Here is a 5273-nt window from a genome sequence, read left to right as displayed (position 1 = left end):
AAAAAAAAAAAAAAAAAGTATCCCCTTGCCTCAGGATTGTGATTTGAAGATAAATTAGTGTTTGTAAGGCAAAGCCGGAAGATATAAACAACTCAGCCCTGGGTTCCATCAATTAAGTATTTACAGGAACACCCAGAAGGAACTCATCAGTAGGGAATACAAAGATGCAAACGACTGGATCCTGGCCCTCAAGTTGGGTTACATTCCAGATGAGATGCATAAACAACACAGAACCCCCCCAGAAAATCTGACCATAGGTGAGTGTGATCTAGCCCCTTGCTCCTCAAAGTATGGTCCTTGGACCCGCAGCATGGGTCATTTGGGAGTCTACCAGAAATGCAAAATCTCAGGCCCCACCCCAGCCCTCCTGGATCTGCAGTTAACAAGATCCCCAGGTGATCTGCATGACACATCAAGTAAAAAGCAGTTATTTCCACTGATGGGGGTGGTGGTGGCAGGGGGTCAGGTGGTATCCAGCTTGAACTTCTCACCTTGAGGTCACTCAAGCCTGGCTCCCTCTGGCCGTTCCTTTCCTCATACACTGCCTCCTGCCACGTGGGACTAGCTGCAGGCTTCTGGGCCTTTTCATATGCTGCTCTCCAGGGGGAGCATAGCCGAGTTTAGGGATGATCCTTAAAGCTGACAGCATAAAGAAACTCTGCAGGCAAGAGAGAAGGGCAGAAGCTAAGGACCTCGTGAAGGGGAAACATGAAGTTAGGGGCTGGAGTAGGAAGAAGGCTCTGTCAGGATCACAGTTTGTGGAAAGGTGGGAATCAGGCTTCTACACAGGGAGATGGGCAACATACAAGTCACGGAAAACGGGAACATTGAACTAAACATGGTCACTGGTGAATTTTGAGAGAGATTCAGGTGGAAGATGGGAGAGAAAACTTGATCATAAAGGGAGTGGAAGGAAGGATGTGGAGGCTCCGGCTGTAGCTTCCCCCCCCACCGAAATTTGGCGTAAGAGGCGAAAGAGCACCAGGATGATAGCTAGAGAGGATGTGGCGTCCATTGAAAGGGCCTGTTGAGGTGAATGGGGTTTGAATATATAAACTACTAAGTAAGTGTCTCTTATCAGAAGGAATAAACAACTTTCTTTTCCTTCTCCTGTCAAATAAAAGGAGACTGGAGTCGCTAATAAATCACTCCAGGGACCTTGTTAGGATCAGTCGCCTGCATTTTCTGCCTCGCTCTCAGCCCAAGAAGACTCTTGCAGCTTCAACCCCAGCCTACCAGATGGCAAGGTAACAATGTGCAGGAGGATCCCGGAGGATAAAGGCTCACTCCCCCAAACCCCAGCACCTGCCAGCTATGAGTCTAAAGATGTATATTTCTAATGCTTCGTTCTCTTTATATTTTCGGAGTTTAAAACATCAGAATGCAGGCATGTGCTCTGAGGAAAGCAGGCTTGGGGGTTTTGTCAGCAGAAAACACACACACACACACACACACACACACACACACACACACACACACACACACACACACACACACACACGTAGTCTGTTCTCATTTGGAAAGCCAGTTATGAATGAGCATGGTTTCCTGGGTAAGAAACTCGCCTTTCCTTCCCTCCCCAGCAAGTCTGACCTCATCTGTCATTCTCGGTGTTACGGAGGGTTAGTCTGAGACTGAGAACAGGTTGAGACGTGCCCAACAAAGAGGCCCTGGATGCTGAGAAGAGGGAGGGAAGCTGAGCAGTTTTAGGTCTCGTAAAGCAACTGATGAGAGGTTAAGGAGATGAGGGTAGGAGTGGGAGAGGAGAGAGGGGTGGACGGATGGTGGAGGCAGGAGCGACAGATGTCTGTGATAATTTCAAGAGAAACACGAGACTAAAATAAACTCAGAGTCAGAAAACAGGAAGAATGTGAGAAGGAGAAAAAAGGTAATGAACTGAGAACTGTGTATTTGATAAAACATAGTGCCCTCCAGATGGAGAAACAGCATTACCCCCCAGCAAAGTCCTCTGAAGCATGGGGGAAATGCAAAAGAATTAATAGCTCTACTTGGCGTGGGATCATTTTGTGCTGAAGCTGGAGGAGAGATTTACCCAGCAGCACCATTCCTGAGCCTTCATCACAGTTTTTGAAAGGACAAAAAGAAAAAAAAAAAAATGTAATTCCCTGGAGGTCCAGTGGTTAGGACTCCGCGCTATCACTGCTGAGGGCCCAGGGTTCAATCCCAGGTTAGGGAACTAAGATCCCACAAGCTGCGCAGCATGGCCAAAAAAAAAAAAAAAAAAAAAAAGGACAAGATAAGGCCCTATAGCTTGTTAGGCTTTCCATGCCTAGACCACCAAGAGACAAAAGCAACGCAGAGCTCAAAAGTCCTCCAGTCGGTTTGCTTTCTGTCCTAATTAGCTGAAGCTATTTCTAAAAACAAACAGATCATCTCCTCTATCAGATTCCCGAGCAGCCCTCTTCCCACTGCTACCTGCATCCAGTGCCTTCTCATGACTTTGGTCTGCTTCCTCTATTCGAGTTCCTTCTCCGGCACCAGGGCTGCAGACCTTGGCCTCACCTCATCCCGCATCCCCCTCTTAAACACATCCAAACGTCTTGCTCAAGCTTCTAGCCCTACCTCCACCGTGAAGCTCATTTCCATCCCCTTTCCAGTCCCCACTGTAGTCTTTGTCATTCTCAACTTCCAGCCCTTACTACTTCAGTCGTTCTCCCGGCTCCCTCAACCTCCCTCCTCCCAGCACTACTGAATAACTAATGGATTACTCAGCTTACAATATAGTTTTCGGATATTATCAGCCTCTGACTCAAAAGCCTCTAATGACTTCCCATATTCTCTATGAGCTCCTCTGCCTGCTGGGCAGCCTTTCATCCAACTGTCATTTAGTGTCTACTCTGTGCGGGGCTCTAGGTACAAAGATGAGTAAGGAACTTGATGTTTACAAGGGAGAGGGATGAAAACCTCATTATAATTCAGACTTCATACTGTGGTGATAAGGGGATATTGATGAGGGGTGCTTAACTCAGTATCAGGGAAGGGTTCCTGGGAGGTGGAAGTTATTTCTGTGCTGAATCCCCAAAGGCAAATTGGAGTTAGCCAAGTGGCCAGTAAGAGGAAAAGCATTCCAGGCAGATAGAGCTGCCTGTGCAAAGGCCCTGAGGCCAGAGAGCCGGTAGTATCTGGACATCACAAATGCTTCACTCCTGTTGGAGCGTGAGTGTTGGAGTGGGAATGGCTTCGTGGATTAGAAGAGGTCAGACTACAAAAGGCTAGGGTACCATGTTAGGAGCTTTGGTTTCATCTTGGAAGATGTGGGGGAGCCAACAAGGATGGCTTTTAAGTAGGGGTGGGACCCAATCGGATTTGCGTTTAGATCCATCACCGGCTATTGTGTGGAGACTAGATGGGGAGTGGAAGAAGAGGAAAGCCTGGAGGCAGGGTGAGGCAGGGCCAGTTACAGGGCCGTTCAGTAATTCAGGTGAGAAATGACGGGACTATTAGCTGCAGTGGCCCGTCTCCTAGGCACATGTTATTGCCTTGTATTGTTATTTAGGTACATTTTTTTTTTAACCTCCTGAAATTCTTTCCTTCTCGAAAATTCTTTGAAGATAAGTGCAGGACCTTAATCTTATCTATGTAGAGGCCTTTCAGTACCAGGATCTGAATTGATATCAGCTGAACCAGAGAAAGTGAAAAAAAAAAAAGGGGGGGGGAACTAGCCCAGCAACAGTAGGCAGGGGGAAGCTCACAGCCAAACAGAGAAAGGAATGTGAGGTTTCTTTCACTCAGACCCCACACTTCCTGCAGCCCAGCTGGGCTCCCACTCTGGTTTCTGAGAAAATTCTGAGTCACCTCTTTCTTCCTAAATTCTCTTCCCCCAAAGGGTTTGAAGGCTGTAGGGGTATTGGAGTAGGGAGGGTAGCAGCACCCTCTGATTCTTTCCCCTTCTCCCAATATAGACAAAGAGCAGTGATGTTGACAATGGCCAAACCAAGCAGAATGTAGCCAGAACAGAGCCCTCTGCCTCTGAGCCCTGGGACCTTGCTTCCACTGAGGGTGGAATATCACTTGGAAAGTAGGCAGAGGGTGGTGAAATTAGCCTTCAGAAGCTGGGGAGGGGTGGGGTGCTTGAGGGAAGGCAGACATCCTCTCACAGAGCGAGCAGAATCAAATTCTTTTGGCCGCTTCTCTGGTTACCAGGCTGTCTTGTAGGTAATTGCTTGCTAACTCACCTCCAGATCTCAGAGGCCCGTCGGACCCTTGATGCTCTGGGAGTTGTGGTTTTACCGACCCCCCCTTCTCCCCTCACCTTCTCCACTGTACTGAACCCGCTGGGAAAGAACAAAGACCAGAGTTCAAGTTCTAATGAGATCTCCAGTGAGGCAGAGGTGATAGTCTTCATTTCGTCCCAGGCAGAGAGATGTTGAAATCCCAGAACCAGCCCTTAAATTGGCTGTTGGCCTGGTGTGCAGAATGAGCACCCTGGGGAGGTGGGCAGACCTGCGGAACCCAGTTTCTGGGAGAGGGGCTGGGAGTGCATATAGCCCTTCTGGGTTCATTTCTTCCCCAACCTGCAGTCTCTCCCCAAGAGAGGGCATTTGTGTGCTGCGATTTAATAAGTCCCTGAAAGTCAGATATCACAAGTCATACTTGTTATAAACACAAGTATGCAACTTGTAAAGAAAACAGTAGAAGGTAAGTGAATCCTCGTATCCAACTGGTAAGAACGTGGACTAATGCTCCCAAAACAGAGCAGACAGATGTTAGTCCCTTCATTAACTACTATCCTTTTCTGCATTTCTATTGTGAGGGATGATCCTGTATTAGTTTAAGTAAGACTCTGTGCCTCTGGAAACCAGACATTCTATATAAACACTGACACTTGCTAGTAAAACGCATAGGTATGCAATTCATATCTTCTCTTAATTAAAGCACATTATCACTTATTTACAAGTGGTTAGGGCTGTAATAAGCTAACCCTTAGGAGACCCCCCCCCAGCTCAAACAATCAAACAAAGATAATTTACTATAGAATGTCAATATGAACCTAATTGAAGAGTTCACTGCTGCATCTCCTTAGGGATATTAGGTCCCTTAAGGACTGCCTTGATCTCTGTTCAAGTTCAGTTCTCTCTTTTGGCCAGGGCCCTGGGGAGGCAATCAGAGTCCTTGGGCAGGAGGAAGAGGAACAGTATCTTCAATGGCCTGTGGAGCATCTCTGCCTCTTCCTTCCCTCCACTATACTCTGCTCTAAGCTGTACTTGTGGTTCCCTGAAAAGCCATGTTTTCCCAGGATTCCTCTGCCTGCA

General features: G+C 47.5%; 1 long non-coding RNA gene across 1 annotated transcript; it reads right to left on the bottom strand.

The window, feature by feature from the left end:
- Window positions 1–3926, bottom strand: LOC117201301 (uncharacterized). The gene is made up of 2 exons (XR_004483308.2): window positions 2437–3926; window positions 1–658 (listed from the first exon to the last, which is right to left on the bottom strand). It is a non-coding gene; the product is annotated as an uncharacterized LOC117201301 (long non-coding RNA).
- Between the last annotated feature and the right edge of the window lie 1347 nt (window positions 3927–5273).

The sequence above is a fragment of the Orcinus orca genome, chromosome 1 (assembly GCF_937001465.1).
Source record: "Orcinus orca chromosome 1, mOrcOrc1.1, whole genome shotgun sequence".
Lineage (NCBI taxonomy): Eukaryota > Metazoa > Chordata > Mammalia > Artiodactyla > Delphinidae > Orcinus > Orcinus orca.
Note: the sequence above shows the minus strand (reverse complement) of the source record. Positions and strands in the feature narration are given on the sequence as shown.